This window comes from Girardinichthys multiradiatus, chromosome 8, assembly GCF_021462225.1.
Source record: "Girardinichthys multiradiatus isolate DD_20200921_A chromosome 8, DD_fGirMul_XY1, whole genome shotgun sequence".
In the NCBI taxonomy this organism is placed as follows: Eukaryota; Metazoa; Chordata; class Actinopteri; order Cyprinodontiformes; family Goodeidae; genus Girardinichthys; species Girardinichthys multiradiatus.
Genome location: NC_061801.1, coordinates 15,170,011 through 15,184,020, shown reverse-complemented (window position 1 = coordinate 15,184,020; position 14,010 = coordinate 15,170,011).

Genomic DNA, 14,010 nt, shown 5'->3' with positions numbered 1-14,010 from the left:
CACACCAATGCCAGCACCACTGGGCTTGGAGCAGGGCTTTCCCAAGAAGAAGAGGGGAAACTGAAGGCCATCACATTTGCCAGCCATGGATTGTCTCAAAGTGAGAGCCACTACTTACCAGAATTTTTGGCACATAAATCGAGCATAACAGAGAAATTTCAAGATTATCTGTATGGAGCCAATTTCACTGTAATTACAGACAATAATACCCTCACTTATGTTCTGACTTCTGCCAAACTGGATGCCACTAGTCATCACTGGTTGGCAACCCTGTCATCTTTCTCATTTAAGTTGCAGTACCGAGCTGGGAGGCATAACTGGGATGCAGATGCTCTATCTCATCATCCTCAGATCATGAGCTTCTCAACCAGTTTGCTCAGTAACATCAGTTGGGTACCAATGACACTGAAATCTCCTTTGATGTTGTTGAGGCAGTCTGCCAGGGCAGTCTTGTCCGAACTTATGCTGCAACATCTCTTGCCGAGTTTCTTTTTCATTATGGCAGCTGCTGCACCTGACATCTTGACCAATGAGCTGCATGGACTGCCCACTGTCCCTGTGTTGTCTTATCTTAAACTGCAAGATAAGCAACGAGCTGACCCAGGTATTCGGAGGTCATTATTCAGTTGGAGTCAGGGGAGAAAGTCCCGCCAACTGCCAGAGAAGAGCTGCTTGAGACAAGCTGCCTGAGTTTGCGCTTCTTCTGAGGGAACTTCCCAAGTTGAAAATTGTAGACACTGTTCTCCATCGGAAGGGCCACAACAATGGTCTTTCCTGCCAACTGGTCCTTCCAGAAGAACTACGGGCCAAGGCTCTCCAGAGCCTGCATGATGATATGGGTCACATGGGAATAGAGTAGACACTTGACCTAGCCTGGAGCCTGTTTTATTGGCCCAGAATGGCTGCTGACATGGTGCATAAAGTCATGCGGTCGCTGTGTATGTCACAAGGCATAGCCTGAGAAAGCTGCTCTCTCAGTCAGCATCCAGACATCCCGTCCTTTAGAACTTCTCTGCATGGATTTTCTCAGTTTAGAGCCCGACACTAGTAACACCATGGATATATTGGACTATTTCACTAAATTTGCTGTTGCCATTCTCATGCCTTACCAGAAAGAACGAAATGTGGCCAGTTGTCTCTGGGACCATTTCATAGTTTATTATGGAATCCCTGAGGGATTACATACTGACCAGGGCCCAGATATTGAGTCTAAACTGATCCTAGAAATGTGTGTTGTGGCAAGAATCCAAAGGTGTCGAACAACTCCTTATCACCCTTGGGGGGAATGCTGTTGAACGATTTAATCAGATGTTACACAAAATGCTTGGGACTTTGAAGACAAAGCAGAAGTCAAAATGGAAGGACTATGTGATGCCGTTGTTACATGAAAGTAACATGATTTACACCTTATGAACTCATGTTTGGGAGATCTCTGTGCCTGCCTGTGGATTTAGCCTTTGGATTACCAGTACATGAGGAGGAAAAGCAACAACCATGCTCCCAGTTTGTTCAAAATCTGAAGGCAAGGGCTGGAGGAGAGTTACAAAACTGCCTCAAGAGATGCTCCCAAAAATGCAGAAAGGAACAAAGTCCTTTTTGACCGGCATGTCACGCCATCAAGACTGGAAGTTGGAGACTTTGTGACAAATGGGAACAGGACATCTTTGTGGTGGTGAAGCAAGCTGGCAATCTTCCAGTCTATACAGTGAAGCCAGAAAGCAAAGCTGGGTCTACATGCACTCTACATAGAGATCTTCTACTTCCATGTGGATTTCTTCCTGCGGCAGAACCATCTGCTGAGCCCATCCCAAACCTCGTGTAACACATTAGCACCTACAAAAACATCTTGAGTCACTTGAAGAATCCGCAGGAGACGAGGAATTTTTGAAAGAATTTCCTGTTCACGTAGTCCAGAAACCAGTAAAGTTTGCTGTGGAGAGAGTGTAAATTATAAACACAGTATCCTCCAATGATGTAGAGGCACCTACTCAGTTACCTGCAAAAACATTCCCTCCATTGGATTCTGAATTTAGTGTTGAGGAGGAACTGATGGCTACACCTGTGGAAATGGAAAGTCTACTGGAAAACCTATCAGATCCCATGGGTCCGCAGCTCACCAATGTTCCTCTGAATGATGAAGTTTCCACTGAAGATGAAAATACTGAACTGAATGAAACAAATTTGTCTGAACCACCTAACTCTGATTGCCTAAATGACTTGTCTGATATTGAACCCAGTAAAAGAAGTTCAACCTGTCATGGATCACCTCCTAAGCGATTGCAGTAAACTGCCTTAGGGAATTCCTTGATCTCTATTGTTCAGATCCTGCTGCATAGTTTGTCCAATGCCCTTGGCACATCAACTGCACCTGGTTCAAACTCCTCAGTTAATCACGTTATTTAGCTTTAACATGCAATGGGACATGCATGGATTAAAGGGGGTAGTGTGTAGCCCGGGGTAAAATCTATATACAGGGGTTGGACAATGAAACTGAAACACCTGTCATTTTAGTGTGGGAGGTTTCATGGCTAAATTGGACCAGCCTGGTAGCCAGTCTTCATTGATTGCACATTGCATCAGTAAGAGCAGAGTGTGAAGGTTCAATTAGCAGGGTAAGAGCACAGTTTTGCTCAAAATATTGAAATGCACACAACATTATGGGTGACACACCAGAGTTCAAAAGAGGACAAATTGTTGGTGCATGTCTTGCTGGCGCATCTGTGACCAAGACAGCAAGTCTTTGTGATGTATCAAGAGCCACGGTATCCAGGGTAATGTCAGCATACCACCAAGAAGGACGAACCTCATCCAACAGGATTAACTGTGGACACAAGAGGAAGCTGTCTGAAAGGGATGTTCGGGTGCTAACCCGGATTGAATCCAAAAAACATAAAACCACGGCTGCCCAAATCACGGCAGAATTAAATGTGCACCTCAACTCTCCTGTTTCCACCAGAAATGTCCGTCGGGAGCTCCACAGGGTCAATATACACGGCCGGGCTGCTATAGCCAAACCTTTGGTCACTCATGCCAATGCCAAACGTCGGTTTCAATGGTGCAAGGAGCGTAAATCTTGGGCTGTGGACAATGTGAAACATGTATTGTTCTCTGATGAGTCCACCTTTACTGTTTTCCCTACATCCAGGAGAGTTACGGTGTGGAGAAGCCCCAAAGAAGCGTACCACCCACACTATTGCATGCCCAGAGTGAAGCATGGGGGTGGATCAGTGATGGTTTGGGCTGCCATATCATGGCATTCCCTTGGCCCAATACTTGTGCTAGATGGGTGCGTCACTGCCAAGGACTACCGAACCATTCTTGAGGACCATGTGCATCCAATGGTTCAAACATTGTATCCTGAAGGCAGTGCCGTGTATCAGGATGACAATGCACCAATACACACAGCAAGACTGGTGAAAGATTGGTTTGATGAACATGAAAGTGAAGTTGAACATCTCCCATGGCCTGCACAGTCACCAGATCTAAATATTATTGAGCCACTTTGGGGTGTTTTGGAGGAGTGAGTCAGAAAATGTTTTTCTCCACCAGTATCACGTAGTGACCTGGCCACTATCCTGCAAGAAGAATGGCTTAAAATCCCTCTGACCACTGTGCAGGACTTGTATACATCATTCCCAAGATGAATTGACGCTGTACTGGCCACAAAAGGAGGCCCTACACCATACTAATAAATTATTGTGGTCTAAAACCAGGTGTTTCAGTTTCATTGTCCAACCCCTGTATATATATCTATCATTCTTTCCCCTAGTCCTACAAATGTTCTGTATATTCCCACTTTCCGCTGTCTGTGAATGCCCCATGAGTTAGGTGCTGACATAGTAATTGCATCTATCACATGGTCGTGCTTAATCAATCGCATGCCACGGAGTGGGTGTACAAGCTGCACTGACTTCCTCTCAATCACATGAGTGGGGGAAGCCAACTGATAGCCACTACCAGGTTTGTTTTTCACAAAAAATTGTCATTATGATCTTTAAAACTTTTCAACTCAATTATTTGAATAAGTGTGTTATTGGAAAACCGTTAGATCTGACGATCAGCGCGCAGAGAGATGCTTATAGCCGTTTGAGTGTGAAATCATTTTGGAAATTGTTTGTTTTATAGTATGTATGCTAGCAGTTAGCATTAGCCGCTAATGCTTAGCTTTTAGCAGAATTAATGCAATTCATATTGTGGTTGAATATCACATGGATTATTAGTTGTTTTGTTGAGTTTCTATGTACAAACATTGAACATTAGCATTCCATTGTAAATAAAAATAATGTATTTAGTTGGGATTTGAGATTTTATTTATCTGTACACATAGTCAAGCTACTACTCCAATTAGGATTTGTTATTAGCTTGATTTATGAAACACCCTTACCAGCCCTGTTTGTGCAATACAGATCAGGTAAACTTGGATGAATCCGGATAAACTCGAATGAATTTGGATTTCTTCAAACCTCTTCGTAGGTTTGCACATGGCGAGCTAAACAACTGCCTGGCTAGCACGGAACCCCAGCCTACAAGTGAACTTGTTCTATGGTCTGGTAGGAAGCTAATGCAGCCTAAGCCCCCATCTCACTAAACTAGCATTGCCCACATATGCAATACAGTTTTCAATACAACTATATCTCTAAGAACTCTATAACTCTATGATCCATGTGGAGTATGTTAGTTGTGTCAATCCATGACTGATTCGGCAGCGTCTTTGATAGACATTCATTGGACCAAGACTTGTGTTGTTTTTGATTGTTTTCTATTGCAATAATTTCTAAGTGCACTTAACGGTTGCAGCAACTTGTTCACAATTTATGGTATTTGGTTTATTTTTGTTGGTATTATATTGGATATATTTGGTCTATACTTTTTGGTTGTTATAATACATGTTACCATCAGAAAAAATATACAGTCTGTATTATTAATTACTGTTCTCCAGCTCCAGTAGAGGAATCTAGTCTTCTGCGTGTTAGCCTTTGTATTAATCGTTTTAGTACAGCAGTGAGAAAAGTTGATATGGTGCTATATAAGCACAAAGCTAACTCACAAAAAAAGCTTTTCACCATCGAATGATCAGCAGCCAGCTCCCTTTAGGCTCCAGCAGGTGATTGAAAACTGGTATACAGAAGCACACTGATCTGCCTTACCACACAAATACAAACAAACTTCCTGTTGCAAGGCACAAAGTCAGAAAGCATCACTGTGTAATACCACTGTCACACTATTGCGTATCTGCCTTGCACGTCAATAGTGTACATAAATAATGCTCCAGCATTGTCATGAATCTGATAATTTTTTGTAGCAATGTCCAAACGTTTAATAAGGGTTGCAACGTTCTGTTTAAATGTTTTAGCAATGATCCAAAAGTGCAAGGGCCCCTGATAAACAGCACCACATACTTCATTGATTGATAGATTGTTTGAAACAATTGTACTGGTTCATGTATGTCAACTTAAAACACTTTTTCCAGACACCAACTTAAAAAGCAAGATAAGGAACAGTGTGGCAGCAGTTTAACGATAATGTTTAATCCATAGGACAATACTACATTCAAGAGAAAAAAAACATCATGTATCAATCTTTTGTGACCGGGGACAGTTTTGATTCATTTAGTAGTTAGTTTATCACTACATGTACAAATACACCCTGTTAAAAATATTGAATGTAGGAACATAAAAACATAAAATTCAGAAAATGTGCCACCTTTCTGAACTTGAGCTTGTTAAAACTGTGATTGGTTTGTAAAATAAAACATTATGATTTATTGCATTAAATGTAAAATTTTGCCTTTATCAGATGACAATTTGAGGCTCTTTCAAAGACATTGGCAGTGCATTTTAAAATTATCTGGACAAAGCCAAACTTTAATGCTTTTAGATGATTATTGTACTTTGCATACCTCATTACCTTAAAAGCAACATTTTCCAGAAGTTTAGAAAATTCTGTTGTTTTGGGCCACTAATTGATACAAATGTTTTGTATACTCGTTATTACAAGGCTGACTAAGAGGCCTGATTTAAATGTTTGTATTTTAAAATCATAAAAAAGCACTTATGATGCTGCATTTGTAAAAAGAAAGAAAGAAAGTATACTATATAACAACCCCTGTACCAAATAAGTTGATAAAGGTGTTTCCATGATTTTTTGTCTTAGTTTTAGTTGGGGGATATGACTGTATGCTGATAGAGAGATAAGCAGCTCCAAAAGGCACTGCCTCCTACTGCTGGTGTTTTCCATATTCAAAGTCAATCTAAAGCTTTGATCCATTCCCACTCAGTCCATAAACTGCTGGTTTGATCTGCATCTACCCTCGGCGCACATCCTTATCTTTGGTTATTAATGTACCCCTTTTGTCGAATAATGCATGCTTAATTAGGTGAAATTTGTTGAACATTATTTATTGGTTTTAAGAGGGACAATTGGTTTAATACATTTTCTGTCATAATGGGTTCTAAACCAGGAGACAGAGCCAAACCTTTTGTCCGGGTGTGTAAGTGGCAGCCGGTCTCCTCCTCTGATCCACGTGCTTTTTATTAATGATTGATGATTGCTGGAGTGCCGCTTTAGTGATGTTCCAGGATTTCTTGCAATGGTTGAAGTGAGTTCTGACAGAAGGAAGAACTGGTTCTGGGCAGGAAGACGGGAGGAGTGACGGTTGGTAACCCAGGGATTGTTCGAACGGTGACAGGCCAGTGGCGGCAGAGATGTAAGAATTATGGGCATTATTTGGCCCAAATGAGATTCTCACTCTAGGTTCGTGGGTTATTAGTGCAGCAGCACCTCAGTGTGTTCTCCATCTTTTGGTTCAACCGCTTACATTGACCGTTTTTGGGAGGGGATGGCTCCAACCCCTGTATTGGAGGTATCCACCTCCAGCACAAACTAAAATTTGGGATCTGGATGAACTTGAATGGGGGTTGATGAAAACCTCTCTTTGAGAGTCTGGAATGCTCTTTCTGTGTCAGAGGTCTAATGAAAAGGTGTTTTGGTGGACCTGAGTGCTGTTAATGGTGGAGCCAGAAGCCTAAAGATTCAAATAAACCACCTGTAGAAGTTGGCAAACCCCAGGAACCTTTGAAGTTCCTTCCTTGTGTTGGGTGCAGGCCACTCCATCACAGCCTGGATCTTGCTGGGGTCCGCTTTCCACCTGTCCACCCTCTAGAATGAATCCCAGCAGGTTATTTTGGGTACATGAAACTCACACTTTTCCTCCTTTATAAAAATTTGCGTCTCCAATAACCTCTGAAGGACCTTTTTGATATGTGTTGTATGTGACTCCAGGTCTTTAGAAAAAATGAGAATATCATCAAGGTAGATGAACACAACAACGATAAAATCTCTGAGTACGTTGTTAACCAGGGCTTAAAAAACTGTGCTTTGGTCCGACCGAATGGCATGACCAAATACTCAAAATGTCCCAGGGGGGTCTTAAAGGCTGTCTTCCATTCGTCTCCTTCTTTGATTCGGACCAGGTGATAAGTGTTGCGGAGGTCAAGTTTTGTAAATCTGGTGGCATCTCGAACAGTTTCTAGAACGGAAGCTAGGAGAGGAAGTGGCAATTTGTTTTTGACCGTTATCTGATTTAATTCTCTGCAATTGATACATGGTCTCAAGTTGTTCTCCTTGTTTTTGTTTTTTCAAAAAAAGAAACCTGCACCGACAGGGGAGGAAGATGGTTTAATGGTGCCTGCTTTTAGGAAGTCATTAATGTAAGTTTCCATGGTTTCCCATTCGGCTCCAGACAGATTGTTAAGGCGTCCTGATGGTGGAGTGCCTCGAAGCAGGTCAATACCACAATCGTAGGGGCGACTCTTCTTCTCTAGCTCTCTTTCTCTTAACCTATTACCAATGTGTATAGATAGGTTTACCAAGTCATCCAGGGTCTCAGGTTCCTAGCTAGCAAATTTGTCCTTTATATTTTCATTTAGTGCATTTCTGAAAGCACCCTTCAGAGCTAGATCATTCCACCCTGATTCTGCAGTCAGGGTTCAAAACTCTATGGTCATTTCTGCTACTGAGTGCTAGTGCTGCCAAAGATGCCAGGACAGGCAGGGCAGGTGAAGCAAGGAGCGATCTTGCAATCTGATCCTATAGATCCTGAGTGGTCCTCGGGCTGAGGGAAATTCAGTGAAATATTTACCATTTGGCAGAAGGCTGACCACAGCACGTATTCCAGGAAGTGGGTTTGCTGACAGCCAACAGGATAAGATCCAGAACCACGGAGGGTTTATCCAGAACAGGGTTTCGCTGACAGGATCCTTCAAGGAGGAACAGAGCTTGGATTAGCAAAAGGCAGGTAAGGACAAAGGCAAACACAGAGCAGAGTTTGTTGGTCTGATTACCACTCTGCAGAGTAAACAATCCGACGCCTCCTCCAACATCTCAGCTGCTTAAAGAGCTCCTCAGTGATTGCTCTTGATGCGGTGTAGCTGTGCGGCTGCAGCTGCCTGTTGCACCTCTGAAACACATGTGTTTCAGATGCTTATTTTTCCAAGGGTTTGTTTTTCTAATACTTGGCTCTGCCACTAGAGGCACTGGATATACATGAATATACTATCTTGGTTTGATAACAACACAGTATAACCAACAAATACACCGTTTATGTGCTTTTGCTGTATTTTATTTTACTTTACAACAATATCATTTAGAAAAGGGGACAGTGGTTCTTGGAAACCAGCCCATTTGACCAATACAGCTGTTAGTGAAGTCTGGTGGTTTAATTCCAGTGTGTCTAGTGGCAGAGCCAAGCATTACAAGAATAGACACTTAGAAAAATAGGCCTCTGAAAAAAAAATACATTCTCACATCCCTTTCAAGGCAGAACAACAACAACAACAAAAATACTTAGAAATAATTTCTTATTATTTTTTCTTACTTGCCTTTTAGGGCTTCCATAAATGTCTGAAATACTGGTCCTTCTCAAAATATTAGCATATTGTGATAAAGTTCATTATTTTCCATAATGTCATGATGAAAATTTAACATTCATATATTTTAGATTCATTGCACACTAACTGAAATATTTCAAGTCTTTTATTGTCTTAATACGGATGATTACAGCTCATGAAAACCCAAAATTCCTATCTCTAAAATTAGCATATTTCATCCGACCAATAAAAAAAAAAGTGTTTTTAATACAAAAAACGTCAACCTTCAAATAATCATGTACAGTTATACACTCAATACTTGGTCGGGAATCCTTTGGCAGAAATGACTGCTTAAATGCGGCGTGGCATGGAGGCAATCAGCCTCTGGCACTGCTGAGGTCTTATGGAGGCCCAGGATGCTTCGATAGTGGCCTTTAGCTCATCCAGAGTGTTGGGTTTTGAGTCTCTCAATGTTCTCTTCACAATATCCCACAGATTCTCTATGGGATTCAAGTCAGGAGAGTTGGCAGGCCAATTGAGCACAGTGATACCATGGTCAGTAAACCATTTACCAGTGGTTTTGGCACTGTGAGCAGGTGCCAGGTCGTGCAGAAAAATGAAATCTTCATCTCCATAAAGCTTTTCAGCAGATGGAAGCATGAAGTGCTCCAAAATCTCCTGATAGCTAGCTGCATTGACCCTGCCCTTGATAAAACACAGTGGACCAACACCAGCAGCTGACATGGCACCCCAGACCATCACTGACTGTGGGTACTTGACACTGGACTTCTGGCATTTCCTTCTCCCCAGTCTTCCTCCAGACTCTGGCACCTTGATTTCCGAATGACATGCAGAATTTGCTTTCATCTGAAAAAAGTACTTTGGACCACTGAGCAACAGTCCAGTGCTGCTTCTCTGTAGCCCAGGTCAGGCGCTTCTGCCGCTGTTTCTGGTTCAAAAATGGCTTGACCTGGGGAATGCGGCACCTGTAGCCCATTTCCTGCACACGCCTGTGCACGGTGGCTCTGGATGTTTCTACTCCAGACTCAGTCCACTGCTTCCGCAGGTCCCCCAAGGTCTGGAATCGGCCCTTCTCCACAATCTTCCTCAGGGTCCGGTCACCTCTTCTCGTTGTGCAGCGTTTTCTGCCACACTTTTTCCTTCCCACAGACTTCCCACTGAGGTGCCTTGATACAGCACTCTGGGAACAGCCTATTCGTTCAGAAATCTCTTTCTGTGTCTTACCCTCTTGCTTGAGGGTGTCAATAGTGGCCTTCTGGACAGCAGTCAGGTCGGCAGTCTTACCCATGATTGGGGTTTTGAGTGATGAACCAGGCTGGGAGTTTTAAAGGCCTCAGGAATCTTTTGCAGGTGTTTAGAGTTAACTCGTTGATTCAGATGATTAGGTTCATAGCTCGTTTAGAGACCCTTTTAATGATATGCTAATTTTGTGAGATAGGAATTTTGGGTTTTCATGAGCTGTATGCCAAAATCATCCATATTAAGACAATAAAAGACCTGAAATATTTCAGTTAGTGTGCAATGAATCTAAAATATATGAATGTTAAATTTTCATCATGACATTATGGAAAATAATGAACTTTATCACAATATGCTAATATTTTGAGAAGGACCTGTATGTCTGTTGCAGTCCTTTTTAGGGGTTTTGACCAAAATGATACTTTATTTCAAACTCACCAAAGAGGTGAGTTTTTCAGAGTGGATATTCAGCACACACTTCAGAAGATGTACTTGACATAAATTTTACACAAACCAAACTACAAAGAGGCTGTTTGAACTGGCTATGTATTATTACGTGTTGGGCCTTCTAGCATGTTTTATTGTCCAATTTGAAATGAAGTAAAAGTGACTAAAATGCAGAACGCAAATTCAGTAAGAAAGCTACCGTGGATTTAATCCAACATTGATTCCTTGAGATCAAAGGATCAAGAAATGTTCAATTCAAAACAGGCAGGCTGTTGCAGTCTGAAAGACTGCTATGGGAGCCAGACTAATAAGCTGACAAAATGACAAGCAGTCGGGCAGGCAGGACAAATAGGGTGGGGTAGAATTGCTGAAAGGGAGGTGAGGCAATGCAAGCTTTACAGAGGCAGAAAATTGTAAAACTGGACGTGAAAGCTGAGGTGAGAAAATAAGTGCTGGGTATGGTGTTGCAGATGAAAAAATACACATTTTATTAAAGATATTTATCTATAACTAGACATCTGCATAATTGTTATTTTTTAAATAGGAAAGACATACATAAAAAAAAGATTTATCACTTATGACTTGATGAAAATACATTTTTAATATGATATAAATATTAGTTGTAATCATCAAACTATTAACTCTTTGTATCAATTTATTTTAAATTCAAGTCAAAACAAATATGCTTTGTTGTACTGCATGACAAAATTATAGAAAGTGTCAATGTTGCTCATCAAGAAAACTTAGAAATGGGTGGAGAATGTGTACTGTAACCTGCAAATCAGGACAAATTGAGCTCAGAAAATGCAAACACTGATTATTTATGTCAGACTGAATTTGAGTGCACTGTTTAATATCCAAGATCAATTTGGAATGTATGTTATTGACTTTGAATCTGTCTGTATAATTTACATATGTTTTTTGTAAAGTGCGTTGAAACGACATTTGATATGAATTAGTGCTATATAAATAAACCGAACTGAACTGAATCATTAAGCCACTCTTTCATAGTAGTTTTGAATGTAAACATGCTTTTATTTAGTAGTATGAGTGGAATGTTTTAAATGTGCAGAAAAACTGTCAGAAGACAGGATGTTTTTTTGTAAAAAGAAAAACATTTTTCCAAAGTCGCACAACTGGACAGCTGTTGGGCATAATAGAGAAAAACTCCAAGGACTGGCCAATCTTAAACTCCATTTCATTTGTTGGCAGATCACTTGAGGCAACTTCCACATTGACCATCAGTCCACTTTTGATAGGTGGATTGGCCCAGGTTGAGACGGTCTGGACAGAAGTGCAAGTCCCACTGTAAGAGTAGTCTTCAGAACCTAATCCTCAGAAATGTTATGGGTAATACCATAAGCCAGGTCAGACTGAACAGCCCCTCTCCCCCTTTGTCCTAAGTGGATGCTGATGTGAATATGGGCAGATACTCTAGGGTTTGGTACATTAGAAGCTTCAGTTTTTCTTCCCAAAATTCCCTGTTAGATTGTCTATTCTTACACGTTAACCATAAACATTTAAAATTAATCTGCTCTTCTCCTTTATGAATGCAATCACTGAGTAAGTTGAAAGACTTAATTTCAGCTTCAGATGAAGTCAACTACATTGATAAATTGATTAAATTGATTTGATTTTGATAACCAGGGAGATGGGTTTAGCTATAAACATTACAGTTACCAGTAGTTACTCCAAATGCTACTGTTATGTATGGGGTAAAATATCTCTTACAAACTTCTGAGTGCACTTATGTAGTATCTCCATAAATGGAGCCATCAGAAGTATACTTCTGGTAAAGCAATGGTTTTAATTTGATGGCCACAGCTCATAGATTAAATAAATTCTTTATGCACTGCGGAACAAAATAAGAGTAAAGTAATTAAACAGTGAAATAAATACATACACTTCATAAACAAGGAATTTATATTTTAATTAATGATATAATTAATAAATTTTCTACTTGTTTATATGTCCTTTATGTACATTAATTGACTAACTTATTATGTATTTATTATTATTTATTTATTATAATTTATTATTACTATTCATCTTTTTTTTTTTTGGCTTACACTTTTAACCTGTCATAATTACATGCATTTATGTGACTTTATTTGTTGGTTTTAAGAGAAAACCGCTAAGTTAACCTGACAAAGTTAACATATATGAGGGAACTTATGGAGAAGAAACTACTCTACAGGTCCTTCTCAAAATATTAACATATTGTGATAAAGTTCATTATTTTCCATAATGTAATGATGAAAATTTAACATTCATATATTTTAGATTCATTGCACACTAACTGAAATATTTCAGGTCTTTTATTGTCTTAATACGGATGATTTTGGCATACAGCTCATGAAAACCCCAAATTCCTATCTCACAAAATTAGCATATCATTAAAAGGGTCTCTAAACGAGCTATGAACCTAATCATCTGAATCGACGAGTTAACTCTAAACACCTGCAAAAGATTCCTGAGGCCTTTAAAACTCCCAGCCTGGTTCATCACTCCAAACCCCAATCATGGGTAAGACTGCCGACCTGACTGCTGTCCAGAAGGCCATTATTGACACCCTCAAGCAAGAGGATAAGACACAGAAAGAAATTTCTGAACGAATAGGCTGTTCCCAGAGTGCTGTATCAAGGCACCTCAGTGGGAAGTCTGTGGGAAGGAAAAAGTGTGGCAGAAAACGCTGCTCAACTAGAAGAGGTGACCGGACCCTGAGGAAGGTTGTGGAGAAGGGTCGATTCCAGACCTTGGTGGACCTGCGGAAGCAGTGGACTGAGTCTGGAGTGGAAACATCCAGAGCCACCGTGCACAGGCGTGTGCAGGAAACGGGCTACAGGTGCCGCATTCCCCAGGTCAAGCCACTTTTGAACCAGAAACAGCGGCAGAAGCGCCTGACCTGGGCTACAGAGAAGCAGCACTGGACTGTTGCTCAGTGGTCCAAAGTACTTTTTTCAGATGAAAGCAAATTCTGCATGTCATTCGGAAATCAAGGTGCCAGAGTCTGGAGGAAGACTGGGGAGAAGGAAATGCCAAAATGCCAGAAGTCCAGTGTCAAGTACCCACAGTCAGTGATGGTCTGGGGTGCCGTGTCAGCTGCTGGTGTTGGTCCACTGTGTTTTATCAAGGGCAGGGTCAATGCAGCTAGCTATCAGGAGATTTTGGAGCACTTCATGCTTCCATCTGCTGAAAAGCTTTATGGAGATGAAGATTTCATTTTTCAGCACGACCTGGCACCTGCTCACAGTGCCAAAACCACTGGTAAATGGTTTACTGACCATGGTATCACTGTGCTCAATTGGCCTGCCAACTCTCCTGACCTGAACCCCATAGAAAATCTGTGGGATATTGTGAAGAGAACGTTGAGAAACTCAAGACCCAACACTCTGGATGAGCTAAAGGCCGCTATCGAAGCATCCTGGGCCTCCAT